The following is a 25,509-nucleotide window of genomic DNA, read 5'->3' on the forward strand; positions in this document are numbered from 1 at the left end:
TATCTCTCATTTTTTGGACAATAAACATTGTAATAGGTATGAGGTAATATCTCTTTATGGTTTTTTTATTTGTTTATTTCAAAGACTTGTTAATTCATTTGAGAGAGAGAATGCTGTGGGGGTTGGGGCAGAGGGAGAGGGAGAGGGAATCTCAAGCAGACTGTACTGAACTTGGAGCCTGATGCAGGATTCGATCCCAAGACTCTGAGATCACCTGAGCCAAAACCAAGAGTCAGATGCTTAACTGACTGCACCTCCCAGGTACCCCTCATTGTGGTTTTGATTTACATTTCCCTGATTAATGATATTGAACATATTTTTATATTTTGGTATTTGCTATACATATATATCTTCTTTGGAAACATGTCTGATCAGGTCCTTTGCCCATTTAAAAATCTGATTATTATTATTATAATTTTTTTTGCTATTGAGTTGTAAGAGTTCCTTATATATTTGGGATATTAACCCTTTATTGGATATATAGTTTGCAAACATTTTCTCCTTTATTAATTGTTTCCTTTGCTGTGCAGAAACTTTTTAGCTTGATATAGTCCTACTTGTTTATTTTTGCTTTTGTTGCCCATGTCATATAAAAACAAAATCATTGACAAGGCCAATATCAAGAGATTTCCCCCCTATATTGTCTTGTAAGACTTTTATGGTTTTAGGTCTTATCCTTAAGTCTTTAATCCGTTTTGAGTTAATTTTTGTAAATGGTATAAGATAAGGGCCCAGTTTCATTCTTTTGCAAGTGGATATCCAGTTTTCCCAACACCATTTATTGAAAAGGCTATTTTCCCCCATTTTGTATTCTTGGTGACCTTGTTGAAAATTAGTTAACTGATTAGTTGGGTTTATTTCTCTATTCTGTTCCATTGATCTGTGTGTCTATTTTTATGACAATACCGTACTGTTCTGATTACTATATTAAGGTAGTTTGAAATTAGGAAGTGTTATGCCTCTTTTTGCTTTGCTCATCTTGCTCAAGATTGCTTTAGCTATTTGTAGTATTTTGTGGTTCCATGCAAATTTTAGTATTGTTTTTTTCTATTTCTGTAAATACATTGAAGTTTTGATAAGGGTTGAATTGCATCTGAAGACTACTTTGGGTAGTATGGACATTTTAACAATACGAATTATTGTAATCTATGAACACAGGCTGTCTTTCTGTTTATTAGTGTCTTCTCTAATTTCATCAGTGTTTTATAGTCTTCAATGGATAAGTCTCTCCTCACTGGATAAATTTATTCCTAAGCATTTTATTCTTTTGGATACTATTGTAAATGGGATTGTTTTCTACTTTCTTTTTTTTGGGTACTTTGTTGTTAGTATTTAGAATCATAACTGATTTTTGAAGAGCTTGGTGTCTTAATCTGTTTGGGTTACCAAACAGAAATACTGTAGACTGGGTTACTTATTAACAACAGACAGTGATATCTCACTGCTGTGGAGTCTGGGAAGTCCATAGTCAAGGGACTGGTAGATTCAGTGTGTGGTGAGAATCCATTTCCTGTTCATAAATAGTACCTATTTGTTTTGCCATCACATGGTGAAAAAGGGGCAAGGGAGCTTTCTTGGGCCTCTTTTATAAGGGCACCAATCCCATTCAGAAGGGATCCACCTTTAAGACCTAATCACTTTGGAAAGGCTCTCCCTTCTAATACTATCACCTTAGGGGTTTGGATTTCAACATATGAATTTTGGGGGGATACAGATTCAGTCTGGAGCACTGAGTAAGCACCCTGTAAACACAGAGCTAGGTAAAGCAATGCTTTATTACTTAATTTTTTTTTTTTTGTATCTCAGTAGGTGTATTATATATAGTATATGTTCTTTATGTGACATGTATACTTTAGAATATTTTAGATTTACTTTTATGTTTGTGTCTGTGTAATCCTTTTTGAAAGAATTCCGTGAAGCAATGTTTTGTATTATGGTGAAAGTTTTTGTAGTAAGTATATTGATAGAATGTTGACTCCAGCAGTAAGTTGGTAAATTTAGAAATAGGTTGTTGTTGCCTAGAGTAAAGGGAAAGATTGGTATTATGTGCAAAAACTCATTCTCACCTATATTCCCGAGTCTATATGTATATGTGTGTGTGTGTATTTATATGCACATATATTTATAGGAAAAGGAATAACTATTTCTAAATAAAATTATCTTGGAAAACCACATCTTCATAGAACGTATTATTTTTATGCTGGGAGAATATTTATAAATGAAGGTTAGTTATTTTATTAATCATTTTCTCAGGAAGGGGGAGGAGTCTGGTTTAAAAGGTTGTGAAGGCCGAAAATGTTATATTAATTATGAGTCAGTTGTATATAACCTGAAACAGATATCATGACCACTATCCTCTTTATGTCTGATGACACATAGTAAGTGTTTGCTTGCTGACTGGCTTTATCATTTTTGGTCAGGTCTTCTCAGTAGCAAACAACTTTTTGTTATTTTAGGCCTCCAGGAAGGGAAAAAGATTGACACATATAAGCCTTAGTAAAATTATTTATAATATTTCAAACTCTGGAGTGATGAAGAGAAAGCTGCTAGGTTTTGCCTGGAATGTAAACAATGTTACTTTTTAAGAAAAAAAAAATTAAGAATCAAGAAGGACTTAAAAATTATTACTTATGCCTACCTGTGTGCAGGCAGGTTCTGGGGAAATCAAAAGTGGTATAATATTTAGTACCCCAAAGACTGCTTGAGTGGACAAGGTTAAAACCTATGAAAAAATTAAATTCTAAAACCAGAAATCCCCAGAAATACAATGCAAAGTTTAAATAGTTTGTAAATCCCTGCTTCATATGTTCGTCCTGAAAGTTCTCCTTTCCCTTCATAAAGCCGCACAATTGCGCTTCCACTGGTACATTAAAACCATTTTGTTTCAGGTCAAAGGTTTGTGTTTAGAGTTAAATCTAAGTGAAACAGCACACCATACTAACTCTATAAAGTCAGGCAAGATAAAAATCTTAAATTCAGAAGAATGGCAGGTAAATCTCTGAACTGGTTGGGGCCACTTTCTTTGGACAAAATCACCGCTAAATCTGCTTTAGGCTCCAGATCTAGGTGTTCATTTGGGATGTATCTTCCCTGGGTTTTTTATCTATTTATTTTTATTTTTTAATTTTTTTTAAGACTTGTTATTTATTTATATTGAGAGGGGAGGGGTAGAGGGAGAGAGACTCTAAAGCAGACTCCGAGCTGAGAATGGAGCTCGACACAGGGCTGGATCCCATGACTGTGAGATCATGACCTGGGCCAAAATGAAGAATTGGCCATCCAACCAACTGAGCCACCCCAGCACCGCCTTTCCCTGGACTTTTTGGTCTTCACCGATGGGAGTTTTCCCTGGCAAAGGACAGAGGAATGGGGCTCAGGCTGATTGAGGTGTGAGATCACTGTCATAAATCCGAAAATGTACAGAAGAAAAGATAATGCTTTGCATCTTCCTTATGTTGAGATCTTGCCAGGTCAGGCCCTGATCCTAACACTTTTAGGGGTCTCATTGCTAAGGGTCAATACTTAAGAATCCAACTTTTTCTTCCCCTTCCAAGGATGCTGCATGCTAATAGTGCCAACTTGCACCTTCCACAGTGTGTCTAATGGCTTTGCAGATTAGTTAGGTCTGTTATTGTGACTGAAATCCCAAAACTTACTGGCTGAAGAAGAAAAATGGAACTTTTGGCTCTTAACGATCTACAGAGCCAGAGTAAGGCTGATTTCTGGCTCAAGCAGTCTCACCAGTGCAGTTCAACTCAGCTCTGCTCTTTCTCTTGGCTTTATTCTTAGACAGGTTCTTCATTCACAAATGAAAAATGGGCAAGAAGCTTCAAATTTGACATCCTTCTACTTTCAGACAAGAAGCCAACAGTGATTTTCATTAAAATGTCTCAGTGCATCTCATTGGCTTCAGTGGGGTCCCATACTCATCTCTAGCTAATGTCTGTAGGTCAGGTGAATGTAACAACCTGGTTGGCTTAAGACTGAATCACATGCTTCATTCCTTTAATTGGAGTCCCACCTAAAGTGTATAACCTAGTATGTGGAAGAGGCAATGTCTGGAAATAATAAATCTAGACTTAAGTTATCAACAACAATAATAACTGAACTCCTATAATCATTATTATGTCTGCAAGCTCTATTCTGATCTGCAAGCTCTATTCTGATATAATTCTGATTAATAATCTTTAGATAATCCTGATGCTGCCCTGCTGGCAAACTCTCTGAGCTGACCAGTTGGCTATGATAGTCTTGTGTGTCTGAATGTTCACTGGGGCTTAAGAAGAACCATTGGTGGTATTGCAGACACATATGTAAAATGCAACTGAAACAAGTCTCAGATTCCTGATATCATGATATGGCAGAGACTGGATAACTGTGTATTACACCTGTTTCCTTTTCCTTCTGCGCACAAAGCTAGATTCCATTTCCCAGCCTCTCTTGTAGCATGTGTGGTCATTTGAGTTTTGACCAATGGAATGTGGATGGAAGTGAAGAAAAGTACTTCCAGATATGGCCCATAAAAATCTTCCCTGTGCCATCTCTATCTGCCCAATGAATGCCCAGGACTCTAAGCCTCTAGAGGAAGGTGAAAAACTTTAAGATAGAGTCCCTGAATCGCCATGTAGAATGTCATCTGCAATTGGGAGCATCCATTTAGACTTCAAATGAATAAGAAATACACCATTATTATATTTAGCCAGGGTGATTCAGAAGCTTACCTGTGAAATCAGCTAGTACTTCCCCAACTAACAGTTGCTAACTAACAACTAACAGTCTTCAGATCAAGAAATTTTAACATGATACATTAAGGAATGCAGGCTTGCCACATTTCCAGGAATAGCTTTAGGTTTTTTTTTTTGTTTTGTTTTAAATTTTTTTTTAGCTTTAGGGTTTTTTAAACCCCTAAAATACAAGCATAAGATGTATGTTTACATCATGAGCTGATGATTTGGAAATAAGATTCATTGACTTCTGAAATGTTAAGACTTTGGGACAGAACTCCTTGTTGTAAGTAGGGGAAAATGGCCAGGAGGAAACATTTGTATGAATATTGCTCTGTCTATAATAACACCATCAATTTCTGCCTTGCCAGTTCATAATGGCAGAGAAAGACTGCAAATTGACTATTATACTGGAGAAGAAAGAAGTTTAACTTTTTCCTCTTCTATAACCTCCAGACTAAATCAGGGCTTCAGGAAGCTTCTAGCCCATTGTTGTTTATAGTCCTGTTTCCTACACTATGGATGGACAGCCAGTGGAACTTTAGTCCATGGAAAAAGGATACTATGGGCAAATAAGTTAGGGAAATAATACATAGAATATTCTCCCATGAGAGGCTCTCAATGCATATCAGCATATTAAAGGTTCTGAGAAGCTCTGTAATAAGGAAATGTGTTTTTAACATTGTAAGTTTATAATCAATAACAAGATATAATGTTATAATTTTAATATAGTTTATTAAATTATTTAATTTCTATTTTATTAAATTGTTACAGTTTAAAAAAAATTATTTGAAGTAGGCTCCATGCCCAACATGGGGCATGAACTCATGACCCCGAGATCAAGAGTCACATGCTTTACTGACTAAGCCAGCCAGGCACCCCTAAATTGTCATATTTTTATTTATAAATAGCTCATGTGTCATAAACTACCCCCAAATCTCTTTAATATAGTAAAGGTTTATTTTTCACTCACTGTAGTTCCATGTGGGTCAGTGGATGGTTGGGAGAGCATGGCTCTACCCCACTGTCATTCAGGGACCCAGGCTCCATGCACAGTGTGGGGCTTCAGAATTTTTCACTAGTTACTTTGCATCCGGGTAGCAGGGAGGGGAAGTATGGGGAAGGCACACATGCTCTTAACTACCTTTGGAGGTGTTTCTTTTCACTTCTACTCACATTCCATTGATAAGAACCAATCCCAAGGTCTACCTATGGGTAAGGGTACTGGGATATTGGTGAGCAATCCCATTAGCTGTCACAAGTTCTGCTGAACTTGTTCTGCTGAACCCCAAATATTTATTTTCTCCCTTGGGATGTATATTCACATCCCAAGGAAGCTACCTAAAGTCCCATGTAGTCACTATGTCAGCTGAAAATCCAGGATTTTTCACTGATGCAGAGTTGTCTCTGTCAAAGGCAAAATGGGAGACACATGGTGGTCCCTAACCCCCAGCAGTTCTGAAATACTTTGGGTTATTCAGGTCTGAAGCTGCTGCCTCATTTCACTGATCTGGCCTTGATTCTGCTCTCCAGGAGAAACTCATTTGTTCTTTGTTGCCCATAGCCCTGGCTCTGTCCTCTGAGTGTATCCCTTGTCCATTACCTTTTCAGATCTCATCTGAAGTCAGTGGTGAGGAGCCCGCCCGCCTTGGTAGCTGTGTAGACCTTGCAAACCATGTCCCAGCCATCTTAGTCCGGAGTCCAGAATCTGGCTGGATGTGTAGTTGAGAGCTCAGAGCCTCCACTGTTTGGGGTGATTGGGCTATTAATGGCAATAGTAATAAGGTTTGACATTTCTCCGGTGCTTCTGGTTTCCAGATACTTTTATATACATGATTGCATGCAGTCCTCAAAACAACCCCATGACATGGGGCTGTGTAACAGTGAAAAAGAAAAAAAAAAAAAAAACCACGGGGAAGTCTAAAGTGAACTATTAGAGGTCCATTCACAAGGCAAGAAAGAAAACTTACTTTATGATTTGTTTCTGCTTTATGGATCTCCCCCACTTTTTTTTTTTTTTTTCCTGATCTGGGCTGTTTTGTGGGCTAATGATTCAGCCTGTTTATGTTGTTAAAAGTCTAGCCTCAGATTTGATGAGCCATCCATCTCTTTCCAGCAAACAAATGACTTGCTTTTGGTAAAGGAGACTGACAAGATCCTCTCATTCTGAGAAACTGTATTCAAGTCTGAAATACCTGATTCCACCCTGCTCCTTCTTCTTTACAGAATCACGGGATTTCAGCTCCGGAAGGCCAGTAATACTGTTCTAGATCCATGACTCCTTCCATCTTTCTCAGAGGCTGAGACGGTTCTTCAGAGGTACCTTCATGGGTCATTTCAGAGCCAATGAGGTGGGGGGTGGGAGGAGGTTTGGGAAAGGTTCATCAGTTTTTGCTCTGGGCTATTTATCACTCCTCAATCAGGGCAACCTAGCTTTGGACTGTATCATTAGAATAAAGTGTTCAACTACTAACAAAACTTGTAAACCATGGTCATTAATTAAATACATTATATCTCCGGATGAGAAACTTGAGGTCCAGAGAGGTTAATTGACTAGCCTGAATGCACACAGATGTTCCCTGGAGGAACTGGGATTAACACTTTGTTTTTTGAATCCCAGAGAAGCCGTTCTGCTCTGGAGTGCTTGAGTCTTACTTCTCTTGGTGTAACATGTGGTCTAAGATAAAGGGTGGGAGTCAGTGACTGAGAGCATGGGTAACTTTGGCAGGCAGCTTCAACCTCTTGCTCTTGGTCTCCCAAGTTCTCATTAGTTGAAATAGGAACACGACTGGGCTTTCCAGGGCAGGGCTGCCCTGTGAACGGCTGGTGGTACACCCTGCTAGGATCTTGGCACCTCTCGGGCAATTTCATCAGCCCCTATTTACCAAGGACTGTCTGAATTCCTTTTGCCATTTTGTCTCCTCGTCCTGCATGCAGTTAGCGAACAGTGCCATTTAAAATCTCAAGTTGGAGAGGACAACAGTATTGTCCTGTTCAATTTTGGGCTTTTAGAATGCTGTTTTTCCCAGAATCTGAAGATAGAGTGGATGGAGCTCAGCTTGATTCTGTCTCAATCCATGGTCTAAAGAGTATTAAATATGCAAGAAATGGCTGCTCTGTCCATCTCTCCTCCCCTACCCTCTGTTCTCACCACATAATATTTACTTCTGCACAGGACTAGGAAAGAGCGATTGCTTTAAATTCAAATTTTCTTTTATTCACTGACAAAATACCTCACTGTGTCTTGTTTAAATGTGGCTTTTCACACAGTTGCAGCTTTTGTCGGGGGAGGGGTGTTAGTAATTTCCTTCTGTGTCTTACTGCCCGGAGGAGAGGAAAACAGAGCCCCGATGTTTGGAATGTCAGTGACTTGAGAAGTTCTAGCAGGTTGGTTATTTGCTCCAACCACAAGGTTTGGTTCCCTTAAAGACTTGAATTTTGGCTGTGAGTAGGAGAGGTTCTCTGCAGGCCAGGGGATGGGCCCCTGGAAATGGAAAGTGGTGTGGTGTGCCCCCTAGATCCTCCTTACACATGCCCAACCATGCTCAGGTGAAAGCTGGGGCTCTGCTGCATTAGAAAGGTCCTGTGGGTTGGTGTCCATCAGGGGAAATGATCAGGGCAGACTTTATTGGTGGGAGTTTGCCCATGTTTTAAGAATTAATGCTTATTTACTTTAGAGTTAGAGTCACTTTCTTTGCTGTTTATATTCCATTTTTAATTCCTTTTCTGCCCCCTGCTTTGTACTTCCGGTTTTTGACAAGTAAACAAAAATTCTTTTTAATAACTTTTAAAAAGGTATCATAATGCTGTCCAGAGAGGAAGAAGTGATCAATTGATGAACAGAGAAACACTGAGCATTTGTTTTTATTTGCTCAGTACTAAATCTCTATCTCCCCACAACCTTATTCTCTCCTAAATGTGTAACAACGAATTAGGAGGTAATTTTTATTTTTCCCAGTGTGTCTTCAGGGAAATCCCTTTTAAATGTATGGATTTTAGTCCAATGAGGGATCCTCTTCCTTTGGTCTGCATTTTGCATATCGTCTGTTTCTTACAGGGCTTCCGTATTGTCTCAGGCTCCACTGGAAATGCAGCAAAGATTCCTAGCACATCCCAGTTGCCATAGCAACAGCAGTCTTTCCCATAATGAGCTGCATCATCTGAACTGATGTCACAGCATCATGCAGCAGGTCAAACAAGGCATCTCCTAGTATTGCATCCTACAGATGTGCTGTAAACATCAAAAGGAGATGGTGGGAGCAGGAGATGGTGAGTGTTGAACGTCCGGGCCTTAATTGCAAAGCTGTTTTGTTGGTTAGTCGGTGTCTGCTAAGGCGGAGATGGGGGGATGTTGTCTGCTTAAAATGGACTGGGGAAAGAAGGCTGTTTTACCTAAATCTGTTTTTCAGGCTGCTGGATTAAGACAAAGGCCTTTAAGAGTCATAGAGGAATCATAATATGTAGAATTATTCTTGTTCCATCTCTGCCTGTTATTTTTGGTGTTCTCATAGAATTTTTCATAAACATAAGATAATTTTCTATTGCAAAATCCCAAATAGGCTCTAAAATGAGTAGTTCACAGTATTTCAGCATTGTAAAGATGCAGATTTCTTTTTTTATGAGACAGAGCTAATTGGTCCCCTATTTGCTCTTGTGATTTTTGAAATATTTAGTGATTTACAGTATGAGATTTAGTATTTACCTCGGTTGGGTTTCATTTTCTTCATGGCAAGGAATGAATGCTGAATAAGCATTTGACATAACCCTGATGTGAAAGGGGATCACTTGCATGTTTAACACAGAATTTATTAAAAGCACGAAGACCCAAACCAAATGAAATTGCTTGAGCCTTTTGATTTATGTGGTAGTCCTTCAACCCCTGTCCTTCATAGTTAGTTGAAACCCTAATATTTTCCCATCTCTAGCTAGTCTCTAAAACAGCTGGAGTTGTTTGCAGGTGGACTTGTAACAAGTCTGCTCTCTGCGGCAATTGCAGTGAAGGGTAACGCGACGAGAGCCTCTGGAAGTGCCCGAGGTGCTGCTCTTAACTTTAGCCGGAATCTGGTAAGACAAATAAATAGCAGGGTTCTCAGTGACTGTGGCGAATACAGATCTCTGGGCTTAGTCATAACCTCAACTCAATCCTGAAAGTCCAGATAAACATGTATCATGTTCATTTCAACTCTTAGCTTTTTCTCAGGCATCTTTGTTTTGTGTGTGTGTGTGTGTGTGTGTGTGTATTTTTTTATCCCCCCCCTCTAAAAACTGTGGCCTGACAATGTCAGATAAGGAGCAGTGTGTTGCCTTTTGTTTTGGGAAATGAAATGGATTTTCCTGGTGCAGCTGATTGCATCTAAGAGAGAGAAAGGAGGAGGCACATGTCAGTTCAGTTGATCAATATGTCCACTTGGAATCAGGGAGTGGTCTTTTGGCTCACTGCTGCTGAGTTGATAGTTTTTATTTGAGAAGTCTTATAGGAAAGAATGGCAACCCCCGAATTTCTCTTCCTTTAGGCTATTTATTGAGCCTAAAAGAGATGTATCCTAGAGGCAGGAAGAGCAATACCTCTAGCTAGCTTGGAGTGATTCTTTTTTTTTTTTTTCCCCAATTATATTGGTCCCATTAGGCACTAGCTGCAATGAGAGACCTTAGATTTTAATTAGTTTGTTTATACACATCACATACATACTACTGTCGGTCCTTTAAGCTTCTGTGGCTGACATGCAGCTATTTGGGATGGGAGAGGTCAGCTCAGCCCGTTTTATTGCAAGCATTTAGGAGCATGAATTGTTCATTGCTGCTTTTTTGTTGTATAATGTGAACAGAAAGCTTTGCCGGGACTGCTGGGTGTGAACACAGCCAAGTCAGAAGCTCTAAGGTGACAGGGAGGAGTCCTAGATGGAGATGGGGGAAGGGAAAGTGCATCTGGTTGTTGGATTATGAGTCTGGAGAAAATCAGTCAGTGCCCATTAGAATTCTTTTAAAGTATTACTTCCAAGGAAAAGCAACGAAGAAAGACTTGTTTGGTAACATGAATTGTTAGGAGTAAAAATAACCAAAGGCAGCATTTTAATGAGTTTTCTATTTGCTTAATTTTTGTTTCTTTTGTCTAACACTGTGTTCAGCTGCTTCATCATGGGTGATTTGTACAATTACTGGAAGTCGCGGAATCCAGATTCCTTAAGGGCAGTGTTAGAAAAAGTGGAGTCATGCTTTGAGGGTGGGGAAGGCGCTGGTGGGTGTGGGCTGATGCAGTTGTCTGGTGGAATATCCTCTCTGTTCAGAGGAACCTGTGACACCCCCCACCCCTGCAAGTATTCAAAATGCAGTTACAGTTCTCCAACTTTATGCTTTTGTGCTCTTTTTGCTCCAGGAGAACAAAGCCCTAGTAATGAGAGCTGTCATCCTGATGCTCAGTTTCTTTGCAGAGGGCCAGAGCCCGTGCCGCTCTCTGATGAGCTGTGTGTCTTAATTACTGGCTAGGGCTATTTCTCTTGCCTTAGTTTTAATATATCCCCAAGGGGTTGGATGGGGCGTGTGTGTATGGGAGGAAAGGAGAGATTGCTCTCCCAGAGATAGCGCATTTAGTGGTGTTTCACTGAAACTTTCTAGAATTTAGAGAATATTGTTTCACAGTGATAAGTGAAAGATATCAAGACCATGTTTACAGTGTGGCCAAGTTTCCACCATGGATGCCTCACAAGAAGTTAACCTCCTCCATGCTTTTGGTTATGGCTTTTTTTTTTTCCCCCTGAATCACAAAGTTGCAAAGAAGTTAGTTATTTGTGGGAGTGACAAAAATAGAAGTCAAAATAACAGTCACATCTGTTATTTATTCAGTTCTTACTATGTATCGGGCACTGGACCTAACAGCGTTTATATTTCAGTTAGCCCTTATAATGACACTGTGAGATACAGAATAATAATTTCACTATATAAGATTAGGTGATATTCATGTTTCGCAGAAACCAAGTTTAGCTAAGTTAACAAATTTGGCTAAGGCCATGTAGTTAATAAGTGATTGGGTCAGAATTCCAAACAGATGTGATTTGACTGTGATGCCCACATGCTTACTCACGGATGTCTAGTTTTATGACATCTTAACTGTGTATTCCACACAAATGAGTCACCTTTACTCTATCACACTCATCCCACCCTTCTCATTCTAATTGGAAAATCAGAGTTCACATTTCACATGTGGAATGAAATCCCATTTACAACACCAAGTTCAATTATACTACAGGAAAGAGCTTGAATTTTGGGGAGGTCCTTTACTGATCCTAGAGATTTAAGTAATGCAGTGTTGATGCTCAGGAACTATTGCCACTACCCTGCTTGACACATCTTTCTAGCAGGGTCTGCATATGGGAAATGCTACATGAATGAGGGTGAGCATTATGGAATTGTAGTAATATCTGGTCTTATCTAGGTCAGTAATGAATCAAGTTTGTTGTACCTGTCTTATTAACTGCATATATAGTACTCTGCTAACTTGAAGATGTTTGCATTCCCTGGTAATACCAGGCAAGGAATAGAAGAGGAGACTTCTCTCACAGGCAGAAGGCGTACTCCAAATCCATCCCTTGCGTCAAAAAGACCAAAAGAGAGTTATTTTGCTGAGTATCTCAGTGGCTGAATCCAAACGCTGCCTATCTCTGACAAAGTATCAGAATAATGGGCTTGTGCAACATCCTGGAAGCCTTGTGTTTGAGGAGAGCTGATACAGTCATCTCTGCATCATCTTGCCCATCCCCCGCTCTCCACGCCCAGTGTCATTATGGGCTCTGAGGGCTGTTCTTTGTTTGACTGTGGGGCTAATGTATACACTGACAGCATATTGATATTGATTCTGGTATGGTGAATACTTAGAAATATCATTCCACGGAGCTCATTAGCCTTTTCTAGGTTCTGGGAAGAAGTTAACCTTTGTCCCAGCTTCTTCCAAGGAGGCCCAAGCTTGTGTCTGTGTGAGCCAAAGAAATGAGAGACTGATAGAAAGGCAGTAGAGTTACTGGGTACAGTGACTACATGAGTTAGATTATTAATTAGGGAATAAAAAAGCCAGTGGAAGTTAGGGAAGTTGGTAGACCTGCTACGTGTGTCTGATTTCCTCCTATTTCCAATCCTAGAATCAGTGAATTATCATTTGTTTTGATCCTATGGATTCAGTTCAATCCAACAAGTACTGTTGAGTATCTACTATGTGCCAGGCAATGTCAGGGAGCATAGCAGTAAACAAGACAGATGAACGGGTAAATTTATGGTGGGATCATTTATTCACTCTTATACTGTAATACTATTATTTCTGTTTATTCCATTCCACTTATTAACAGATTAACCCATTATTTCTACACATCTGTATAGGTAGATGCATATGCATGTATGGTCTACATGTAGAGGTAAAAATCACTGCATCAAATAATAGCTTTTTTTTTTCTGCTTGGTTTGGGATTAGAATTTTGCTGGGTGTAGACAAAATGTGTATGGCAATTAGCATTTTGTTGGTATAAGCTTTTGAAAAGTGTAATTGTAATCAACCAAAAAGTACATGTCCATCTCAATTGTTATAAACCTGACATATGAAAATATGAAATGTATATGACAAATCAGTTAAGGAGAGATTTTTTTCATTTTTATAAAATGTATTTCTCACGTTTTAAAAGAAGGTTTTGTTTATTTGTTTAGAGAAAGAGTACAAGCAGGGGGAGGGGCAGAGGGAGAGCAAGAGAGAGAATCTCAGGCAGACTTCTGAGTGTGGAGCCCAACATGGGACTCAGTCTCATGACCCCGAGATCATGACCTGAGCTAAAATCATGAATGGGACGCTTAACCAACTGAGTTCACCCAGGTGCCCCTAAAAGTTATTTCTCACTTTTAAATGCTGTCCAGAGCCCTCTAAATTGAATGTTTCAGGCAGCGTGCCAGGGAGGTATGTGCACATGGCATGAGCACCAGCCGCCTCCAGCCATGAGCAGCCTGTCCATGCCTCCTAGTATGCCTTCTGAACATCACTCTATCTATCTATCTATCTATCTATCTATCTATCTATCTATCTATCTTAAAAAGGATCTTACTTATTTATTTGACAGAGAGATCACATGTAGGCCGAAAGGCAGGCAGAGAGAGAAAGGGAAGCAGCTCCCTGATCAGCAGAGAGCCCGATGTGGGGCTCAATCCCAGGACCCTGAGACCATGACCTGAGCTGAAGACAGAGGCTTTAACCCACTGAACCACCCAGGAGCCCCTCAAACATCACTTTAAATGGGAACCATTTCTTTAAACAATTGTATTATCTCATGTATTTAAAACTATGTTTGTAATTTCATAAACTTTCCTGAAATTTTTCAGGTGCATGATCATACATATGTAAGGCGTGTCTGACTTGTGACAATCACATGAAGATTGACTACTATTCTTTGATGGCAGTTGCATATACCAACCCTGTATGTGGGCCCTAGTGGAAAGGCTTTTCCTTTCCTACGGACATGCAGAAAACTTTTTACAGAACTTTGGTCATAGCAGTAGAGTTTTAGGTATTTTGAGTATGTAAGGCAAATGATTTTTTCTCCATAAGCACATACGTATCAATAGATAGATCCCCCAGATGGTTTTCAGACTTGGTAAGAACAAAGGAGACACTTCGTGTCCCTTGTAAGCCATCAGGAATGTTTTTGTCTGCTTTTCAGCAAGAGGTTATGCTTCAAACTCTTCTAGACATCTTGAAACTGGATACTTTGAGTCACAAAAAGAAATGGGGAGAGAATGTGTAATCTTTAGAACAGGGTCTTAAGCTGGGTAATTCATGGGCAGAACATTGCAGCTTCTTTTGTATACTGCTGGGTCAGGCTTCCTGGGCTTGCAACCTGTGCTTACATAGGGCCTGTTCTAAGAAGGGTCCACAGTTGATTTAAAGTTCTATTGTCACCATCTTGAAATTCTTTTCTTTCTACCTTTCTTTCTTTCTTTCCTTCTTTCGTTCTTTGTTTGTTTGTTTCTTTTTTTTTCTTGGGGAGGGCGCATCTTCAAATCCTTTTTTTTTTTTTTAAATCTTTTAAAAAATATTTATTTATTATTTTAGAAAGAGCGAGAGAGAGTGAGATAGAGCTTACATGCACATAGGTGTGGAGGGGCAGAGGGAGAGAGAGAATCTCAGGCAGACTCCCTGTTGAGTGCAGAGCCTGTGGGCTCAGTCCCACAACCCCAAGATCATGACCTGAGCCAAAATCTAGAGTTGGAGGCTCAACTGGCTGAGCCACCCAGGCACCCCCCATCTTTAAATTCTTAATAATTTTTTAAAGATTTATTTATTTGTTAGAGAGAGAATCTTCAAGCAGACTCACTTATGAGCATGAAGCCTGAAGAGGGGCTTGATCCCAGAATCCTGAGATCATGACCTGAGCAAAAATCAAGAGACTTAACCAATGGAGCCACCCAGGTGCCCCCTTAATAATTTTTGAGTAGGGGGTTCTGTGTTTTCAGTTTACACTGGACACTGCAAACTTTGTAGCCAGTCCTGTATGGCCATTTTGATATAAAAAAAATTGACAAACCAATTTGAGTTCCAAGCTTCTCTTTGTAGGAATTATGTGATATGGCTCACTTGGCAAGAGTCGACATAGCAGTATTCCCCAATTCATCAAGGTCTGTGTACCAGTCCCATCCATTTACCCTCAGCTGGTACTACTGCTTGAGCCCTGTGGGTACTTGAGTTAGAGACCTCTGTTCTGGAAGAATTCAAACAGAAATTGGAGAGCTTAAACTAACTAAAGTACCATTGTCAAAACAACCCAGAGCAAAGACCCCATATGTCGTAACTTAGAGGCATCCATGGTAAATTCAGTGCCATGCATGGTAATTCAGTGGCGTTTCTTTTATAGGCAATTGGGGACGTATTACATTATACCTAAAGATTTTTGGTAGATCAGGCTTATTTGTCATTACCATTGCTTTCAGGGGAGAAATCAAATCTTTGCAAAGCAAGCTAATTAACTATCCTGTGCTTCATTGTTTATATTTATTCTCCCGCCCTTTGTTTACTCCTTGATTACTTTTATCACTTCTTTGTTTAACTCTCATTTGAATTACACAACATTTTTATGCTGCCTGAGTGGTTTTTATTTTTTAGCACTATCCTTTTTTTAATATTCTCTCTCCAGGAGACTGGGGGCCCATAATTTGAGGTTATACTACTGCAGGAAGAGTTCACATTTTTTTTTAATTAAAAAGGGAATTACAATCAGTATTTATAATGAACCCTTCCCTAGCAAGGCAGCTCTCACCATGCTAATGTTTATAAGTCTAGATCCACCATCACTATTTGTAATAATGAGATGCTGGTAATAGACTCTTGAACCTTATAGTATGTGAAGCCTTCTGACCCTTCATGTTGCAGTGAGAAGTGGCTGTATTAATCTACGGATGTGCAGAGAATTGTTAGAGAATTAATACGAATGAAGGATGGCACTTGCTGCACAGGAAAAAACATTTTTTTTTTTTTTTTGGCTGGTTGAGAGTAAACGGGGCCTGACAGATATTCAAGGGGCTCTTGCCATTGCTTAGAGGATTAGGGGCCATTAGAGTCTTCTCTAAGGATCAAGCCCCAAACTCATAGCCTTATCATGTATGCTGTAACAATCCTAATGGCTTCCGTGGCCACCATCATACACACTGTAAAACCAGCTGTGTTAGACAATTTCGCTATTCAGCTATCAACAAATGTGTCAGTTATCCACCCTGTATCAGATCATGTGCTGAAGGAACAAACACTTTACAAATTAGGACAACCAAAGGCACGCACATGTCTATTACTTGGACAGCTTGTCATAAATTTAACATCCAGGTGTCAGGGCTCTGCTTGCAGACAGTCCTGGCTAGTTCTTCCCTTGTGTGGGTGGTACACTGAGATGGAGCTCCAGGCATGTCTGAGGCTGCCCTCACCTTTTCTTTTCATTCATTTCCTTGATTTAAATGTTTTTTCTTTTTAAGATTTTATTTATTTGGAAGAGAGAGAGAAAGAGAGCAGGTGCGTGGTGTATGCACTCAAGTGGGGGGGGCAGAGGGAGAGAGAAGCAGGCTCCCCACTGAGCAGAGAGCCCATGAGGGACTCTATCCCAAGACCCTGAGATCATGACCTGAGCTGAAGACAGATGCTTAACCGACTGAGCCACCGAGGCCTCCCTAAATTTTTTTTCTTAAATAAGTCCTTACTTTAGCCACTCAAAATCATTGTTTTGTACCCTTCTCAGCTCTTTCAATTCTTAGTGCTCATAGAGTCTCTCTGTGACCACTGTCACCTTCTGGGATAGCTCTGGATCCCCATAATCCTCTCTACCAGCTGCCCCCCCAGGTACCTAACTCCCCTGCCACAGTGTATTCCCATCACATTAGCATAAAAATAGTCCTTCTACAACCAAGTGACAAAGCAGTTCCTCCTGTGAGGTAATCTGTTCACGTTTAGCTTTTACTAATTAATTCAAATATTGCACTCAGTTTAACCTGTTTTTTGTTTTTTTTTTTGTCTGTGAAGTAAAAGGGGATGACTCTTTAAAATTTGTATTAGCTATCCTTGCAGGCAGCCTGTGTGGCATCAACTAGCAATAGCCAAAATAGCAGGCCCTTATGTTGTAGAGGACTATATGCAAAAATCAAAACAGGTGTGCAAATGTAGTTTTATTTTATTTTTTTAATTTTGTTTTATTTTTTCAGCGTTCCAAGATTCATTGTTTATGCAACACATAAAGATTCATTCTTTAGTGTCAGTCTAACATTGCATTTTCTATTAAAAAATAATGAAAATAAGGAAGGGGGCTGCTGGTGAGAAGGGAGACAGCACAGCAAGTTCCCACAGCAAAGCATCTTTCCTCAGCCTCTACCAGGAGTGGCACAGCTTCTAGGACACTCAAAGGGAAAACTTGTCTCAGGAGCAGCTGCTTGAAGATAAAGGACAGATCTGAAAATAAACACAAAAAATAAAAACAGCCCTTAAAACTGGCTCAGAGAACTAATGATTGCCTCGAGAACTGAGGGAGAATTAACTGGTGAATTAAGATATATGGTTTTCTCTAACTTAGTAATGAATGATTGATAACATGATTTGCAAACATTTGAATTTTGACTAATTAACCTGGATAGGAAAACTAGGCTAAGAGGCAGAGGACCAAGAAAAAGGTAACATAACCAGCTTAGGAAGAGACATGTTTCACTATGTTAGTTTTTACTTAGCAGATTTTTCCTTTTGTTCTTCACTCTGATTAATGTTATTAGGCTTATTGTGAATAAGCCCACCTTTTATTTTCATTTTTTTATTATTCCTTAAGAAAATGACATAAATCATGATCTTTGGTATGCTATTTTTCTCTGGTTCTTAGATGTTAGATTTAACACCATCCTTGTGTAAATATTACATATGATTAAAAAGCAAAACAAGTAGTAAAATGAGTGCTGTCAACCAACTTGAGGAGAAAACAAAATGTACCTTTTCAAAGGTAATCTAGAACTTCAGATAGTGATGGAAATGTCATATTATCAAACATAAAGTGATTCTTTATAATAATTTATACCAAATGAGGGTTTCCATTTTGGGTTTTGGAATCCTAAAATCCGATAATTTAAAACATGGGTATATAGACTGATATTCTCTGTGCAGATTAGTTATAGGGAGGTGGACAGGGGTGGTTGGTCCCATGGAAACAATAGCCAGTTCTCCCTTTTTGAATCATGCTATCTGTTGATATCCTAAATCTAATTACTAGATGAGGACAGAGCCCAGGAGGATGGATTTTGGAAGTAGGTGTATTTACCTTTGAATCCTAGCTCTAAAATAAAATTGTTAGATCTATGATCTAGAGTTTCCTAGAGTGTCATTTTCCCCCTATATAAAATGGAGAGAATATCTAGTTTATAGGGTGAAATGAAGTATTTTTATGTAATGTTATTGGCACAAAGCATTTGATAAGTGAAAGTTATTATTATTTCACTTCTCAGAAGTAGTGGGATAAGATTAATATTCTTCCAAGAAATATAAGTTCTCAACTCTAATCCTGAAACCAAGGAAATAATTTTCAGAGCTTTCATAAATGGAAAGGAAACTCTTTAATATACTTTAAATGCTTATACTGTGCTATGCACATATATTATTTCAATTAATTTCCTTCCCCTGCTTTTTTCTCTGTAGCACTTATCACCATCTGCAAACATATTGCTCCTTATCTTCCCTTAGTATAAAGCAAGTTGCACGAGGGCAGAGATTTTTGTCTGTTTTGTTCACTGATGTTTCCTTAGTTCCTAGAATATTGCTTGACATATGGCAAGGGCTCAATAAATATTTGTTGCAAGAATGAATAAATCTGGGGTGCCTAGGTGGCTCAGTCAGTTAAGTGGCTGCTTTTGGCTTGGGTCATGATCGCAGGGTTCTGGGATAGAGCCCCATGTTGGGCTCCCTGCTCAGTGGGGAGTCGTCTTCTCCCTCTGCCCCCTTCTCCATTTGTGCTCTTTCTCTCACTCTCTTAAATAAAATCTTTAAAAAAAATAATAAATGTGTCTGTATAACCCTATGAGGGAGGCAATATGATTGTTTTCAATAAGTAGTAAATAAATTCTCTTTTGCAGTCATGCTTTTCAAGGTTCTAAACATCCTTGAGTAATTCTTACTATTCTAGATAGCATGCCAAGAAGCCCTGTGGCTGATGGTTAGGCCATCATGCCCCATCCAATTATTCTTTTTTTTTGTTTTGTTTTAAGATTTTATTTATTTATTTGACACACAGAGAGAGATCACAAGTAGGCAGAGAGGCAGGCAGAGAGAGAGGGGGGAAGCAGGCTTCCTGCTGAGCAGAGAGCCCCCATGCAGGACTCCATCCCAGGACCCTGAGATCATAACCTGAGCCGAAGGCAAAGGCTTAACCCACTGAGCCACCCAGGCACCCCAGCTACCATCCAATTATTCTAAATTCTCCATTGAAAGCACAGATACTGCCTAGGCAGCTCTGATGGGCTCCTCCTCTGTATTTACAAAGTTTCTACAAGGGACCTGGGGTTTTATAAGTCATTTGAAAGATGCATTGATTCTTCTATTGGTGGTTTTTTCTTTCCTTCTGTCTCTCTTTAGTGAACTCAAATCTCCTTCAGAAACAGTTATTTATTCTTTTTTAAACCATCGATCCTTAGCTATAAATCTCAGACTGATGGATTGATGGATATTGAAAGAATCTCCAGGGAAAAGACCAGATATGGGGAATGATAAGCCATAGAAGTCAATTCTTCCCTTTTGCTATTTAAAATGCTCTAATGAGAACTAAAGCAAAGCACAGGCACATAACAATACAGTGGTTTGGCCAGAACATACAGCCTCATAAACGAAGGGAATAATTAAGATAGCTGATTTCTGCTATTTATGTTGAAGTAAAAGCAAACTGTCTTTTAGGAGTGGATATCTATAGCTGAATTTTGTACTGAAGACATAGTCTAAATGTCATGCTTTTGAACCGAGTATTTCTCAGAGAGCAGGTGTGAGATATTTTTTTTTCTTGAAATTCAAACCATTTTGACAACATCCTATTTTTAGAATGCCTTTCTCTGTAAAAAGGCAACACAATATCCAAAAGTAATTAGAAAAGCATCCTGGGAGAAGGCTGTGTTCTGGTTGTACCATAATAATAACAGGCTGAATAAGAAAATGTAATGCTGTTAAAATTTAAAACTCATAGTGTTTTTATTTTATGGTTATGAAACATATTGAATATGTTTACTTTAGCAACCTCATCAGGCTACAGGATAAAAATTATGTCTCATGAAAATTTTCTTTAATCTGCAACACATGCCGCGGACAGTTGAAATACACAAGGATATTATTGTGTTCAAATAGAATCTTATTCTGACCTATTTTTAAGAGCCCTGGACTGGAAATAAGGAAGCTGGGTTTTAGTTTCTGTTGAGTTAATCTTCCTAAACATTAGTTTCCTTTACAATAAAACAAAAGGATTAAATTTAAATGATTTTTCCCCTTTTAGCTCTAATATTTTATGCCTCAGTGACAGGGTTCTCCATACCTTTCAATTGTTCAGTCATGTGATTTTTCCAAAACAGTGTTCCATAGAATATTTTTTTATAGATTTTATTTATTTATTTGTCAGAGAGAGAAAGGGAGAGAGAGAGAGAGAGAGAGAACAAGAGAGCAAGCACAAGCAGGAGAACAGCAGGCAGAGGAGGCTCCCTGCTGAGCAGGGAGCCCGATGTGGGACTCCATCCCAGGACCCTGGGATCATGACCTGAGCCGAAGGCAGACGCTTAACAACTGAGCCACCCAGGCATCCCTTCATAGAATATTTTAAATTTGCTTAGTGCCCTTATGTAGGTGAAAACATAATTTATACACTATTTAAATTTCACACTTGTGTGTTTCATTAGCTTGTGTTTCACAGTAGTCTTGGTGGTTAACCTGTGGTCAATGCGTAAGTTTTCACTTACACCAGCAAATTATTGTCTTTTACAACCCACTTTTTGACAGTTTCTTTATCTTGCAAATTCATGTATTTTATATTTGTTCTTTCTCTTACTAGCCGTAACATGTATTTTCTGTTACTGAGTTGAGTGAAATGTTTGGTTCTCCTCTACTCCTCCTACTGGATGTGGAATCTTTTTAGAAGGTCACACTGCTGTGCCAGACATTCATAAAAAATACCAGCGTTTGTGCTTTTATAAGGTCAAATCATATGGGATTTCCATTTTTGTAAGTCAGAAATGGCCAAACACTGGCAATTTCATGTGGTTCAACCCATTAATTTGTTAACTATCATAGCAGTGTAAGTCTTTACTATTTTTATAATTCAGTAGCCAAAGTTAGTCCTTAAATGAGTAAGTGAAATAGTGCAAAGAGCAGACAGGGGTTTTGGTGAAAGACTGATCTGGGATTCTACTTTTCTGCTATGTTCCTTGGGCAAGTTGTGCAATTTTGCCGAGTTTCAATTTCTTCGTTTATAAAATGGAAGTGCTGACACCTGCCTCACAGGCCTGCTGAGAATGTCCATGATTCTCAGAATGATTCCTGCTACATGCTTCCCACTCAGTCATTGGTCATGATATTGTTACAGTGTAACCATCATAGTACTCCTTCAATCATAAATACCTAAATGTCCAGCTATTAAATCAAACAAATAGACCTAAACAGACTAAATGAGAAATGGTTATGAGAAGGGGAAGATTTCTGGAATCTTATCCTCTAGGACAGTGTAGGCTTTTGACAAGGTAACTGAGGGACATTTTGAGGGAGAACAGGAAGGCTGTCTTTCATGTCATCCTCAAATAACTATATCTGGAGTAATAACTCCATAATTTATCTGGCATCTGCAAATTTACTTCAACTGTTTTCCTTTTTATATTTTATTTTTTTTGAGAGGAACTGTAATAAACTACTTTTATGAAAACTACGGACTACATTATACATAAATATAGCAAATAGATTTAAAATTTTACTCTGTAAAATTGAGCTAAAAAAAGTCAGAGATTAAATGTTCACAAGTATTCTGTATGTTTAATGCATACAATGTCAACAAGTTGAATGTTTCACTTAGTTTAAAATGACTCCCATGAGACGTGAGTATAGTCCTAGACTGGAAGGGACAGTCTTTAGCTCTCCTCCTTTTCTCTGGATGACCCCGTGCTTGTTGATCCTGTAGCTATGTGCTGATGACTCATGAATTCAGATTTTTAGGCTCTGGTAATTTTTTCCTGAGATTCAGACTTCTGTTTCGCCTGCCTTCTGTATGTCTTCTCCTGAATCTTCCATGAGTACTTTCACTCTGCTTACGTAAAATGATCTCATCCTCTTCCTCATTCCAAACTTGTTCCTCTTTCTGAACCCTGCCTGGAGTAAAGACTTGCCTTCAATGCTGTCCCTCCAGGCAGAGACTGGGCATTATCCTCAGCTTCCTGTTCTCTCTCTCCCCTCCCAGACCCAAGTCAGAGGAGCCACCAAGTCCTGTAGGGTTTCTAATTCTTTGGGCTTTAGTGAAAATGAGCTTAGAGGAACCCCAAGTAATTTTTTATTCTGTCATAGGTTTAGGTCATGCTCCCTGACACTCTGGCTTTCCCTTTTCTAAACCAAAGACCTGATATTATTAGGCATTGTGTCGTGGAAGCACCTTCCATCCCCATGATATTTCTAGCTGTGCTCTGAACTTTTTGAGCTCTGTTAAGACCTGTGTCCAGGCAACCCCAGGTATCCAGTATGGCAAGTGTGCTGTGGTGAAAAGGGGAGAAAATGCACAGTGAGAGCACAGGATGGGGATGCTAACAAACAGAGGTGTTATTCTAGATGGAAAGAGTTTGGTATTTTTTCCATGTTGAAATAAAAGTTCATCTGATCAGAGAGTTCCAAAAGTTGATATATAAAGTCACTACATCTGACTCAAGAGGATTACATACTGCTGACTTCAGCACCAGAATGTATTTCTTTTTTACAGGCATGATTCTCATTTGTCTTTTGAATTAATTCCAATGGATATGAGTCAGTTTTAACTCTGTGACCCACAACACTGGCATTGTTTACAGTAGTGTGCACATGAGAACAAAGCAGTGACCTTCCCTCCTATCCCCCTTGAAGGATTCAGACAACTTGTTTCCATGAGGAAGTCAGGTGGCATGTTGTTGAGCTGGGCTTGGGGTCAATTAGAACTTCTGAGTTCAGATCCCAGCTACACACTAGCTCTGTGCCAAGGGAGAGTTTCCTAGCCTTTCTGGGGTCTGCTTTTCTTCATAGTACCTGTCTTGTCAAGTATTGTGTAGTTTAGACACATGTGTATAGAGCATCTAGTACAGGGCCTAGGATACATGAAATTCTGAGGAGTGGTACTCTTAATCTCATTAAGGGAAATTCCACATTTTAAAATGTGCATTTACTTCTCTAATATAGATTGAATTCACAGTCTGCTACACACTCATTAAAAATGCTCTATACAGTTAGCTCACATGTCCCCCACAGATGTTGAATATGCAAGCAGACACAAGGGTTTTGCATCTTCTGTCAGGGAATGAAATTGCCTAGAGGGGTTCTCTGGGTACAGGTAAAGTTCTACCTTGGAAGTGATAATGTGATTTAGCAACGAAGGGTTAATATTCCTTACCCTGTCAGCTGTGATATAGCCTGGAGCCTCTACTTGAAATGCCTCCATCACTGAATTCCAGATATGTCTGTGTATGTCCGTGGGATGTCTGCCCTATGTCTGTGATGAATTGATAGTTTGTCCTGTCAGTGAGCAGAGTGTATTGGCACCAAAGTCAGAAGAGATTTCTGAAGAGAATTCATCCTAGGAGAGGAGAAGTCAGCCACAACAAGCTTTAATCATCAGAGGGTGGAGTGATTCTGAGCCCAGTTGGATGTAGGTCATGAGGTATCCTCTCCTGGTCACTCCCTGGACAGGGCTGAGTCTTGTAAACACTAAGGAGGAGCAAGTGGGCTGGACATAAATGCTGTTTCACTAGAGAATGCATCCCTCATTTGAGCACAAGACCACTGCTTCAGCAGCCTTTAGCAAAATACATCGTGCAAGAGGGAAAAAGGCATGTTCCTCTCTTTCCATGGATGCTCTAACTGGAGGTTTCCAAATTCTTTTAATTGACTTCTGTATCTATTAAAAAATATCTAAGCCCTCTCATATTAATATATTGTATATTTTATAAAACATACACAAAAGTGAAAATTAAAAAGGATGAAACAAAAATTGAGCAGAAAACCTACTATTTTCTTCACACTCCTAAATGTTTGCCTTGTATCTTCCATGGAGGGAACCTGTTCCAGAGCATCCTTGGGAAAGGCCTGTTGGTATTGCTGTTCCTGGCAGAGGTTCCCAGGCTGTAATGAGTACGCATGCATGTGAGACCCATGCTGAAACCCATGCTGAAATGCCCCCCCCCACTTTTTTTCAGGGAGTTAGACTCTGGTGAGGCAGGCAAGAGTAAGAAACAGAAAATCTAAGACACTGCTAATAATGTAATTCCATTTGTACCTCCAGGCTGGTGAGCCCTGGGCAAAATTGGGTTGTAGAAATAAAAAAATATTTCTGAGATAGTATGTCTGTATTGGATTTTAGAGATTACTGTCAGCCTTTTACATGTAACTCCTCAACAACTTTGTATAGAGCATAAATGATGGAAATTGAGAATTTCTATAAGCCAATTTGATCACATCCAATTCTCAGATTCTTTTGGAAAATCATAGTAGTCACCCCAGAAGTCTGAGATGGTGATAATTTGCTATTTTTCCACAACCTAGCTATCAGATTATAATGAAGGGAGGCCTCAGGCAGAATTTACTACACATCAGATATTTATTGGACTACATTCATTAGAAAGTAGGCACAAAATATTTTAGATGATCTGTTTGGTGGGTTTGATGAAGTCCTAGCTCTCTTTCCTTTTAGGTGGTTCCAACTATGTAAAGCTTTACTCGAGGTAGGATTCTGCATCATTTAGTAAGTATCATACAATCAGAAATTCTTTTAAGCCAGTGGTTATAGGCAAGGACACATTAGGGATCGATCCTTGGACAGCATTACTAAGGGGTATTCCTGAGGATTCTTATCCTTTCTCTTTGCATGTGTGTCTGCAGTATTTTAGCTAATTTGCATGCCTTGAATACCCTTAATTTCACTAAGGAAAATCTACTTCTAATTTTCTTGCTAAATGGTAAAACTGGTTATTGAGGTAGTACTGAGCCTGCCCCCTTTCTGATATAATGCTGGCTGGCACACCCCCCTGACTCCTGGACTGTATATTCCAGATACCAGTTTAG

At 39.2% G+C, this 25,509-nt stretch overlaps 1 long non-coding RNA gene across 2 annotated transcripts in view; it reads left to right on the top strand.

The window, feature by feature from the left end:
* Positions 1-25,133, top strand: part of LOC116862804 — a 76,499-nt gene extending 51,366 nt beyond the window's left edge. For both annotated transcript variants that reach the window (XR_004381708.1, XR_004381707.1), the window contains exons 2-3: positions 8,782-8,997; positions 25,123-25,133. This is a non-coding gene — a long non-coding RNA (uncharacterized LOC116862804). The remainder of the gene's footprint in view (positions 1-8,781; positions 8,998-25,122) is intronic.
* Positions 25,134-25,509: the final 376 nt, after the last annotated feature.

This window comes from Lontra canadensis, unplaced genomic scaffold (genome assembly GCF_010015895.1).
Source record: "Lontra canadensis isolate GAN:19392208 unplaced genomic scaffold, GSC_riverotter_1.0 scaffold336, whole genome shotgun sequence".
NCBI classification, from domain to species: Eukaryota; Metazoa; Chordata; class Mammalia; order Carnivora; family Mustelidae; genus Lontra; species Lontra canadensis.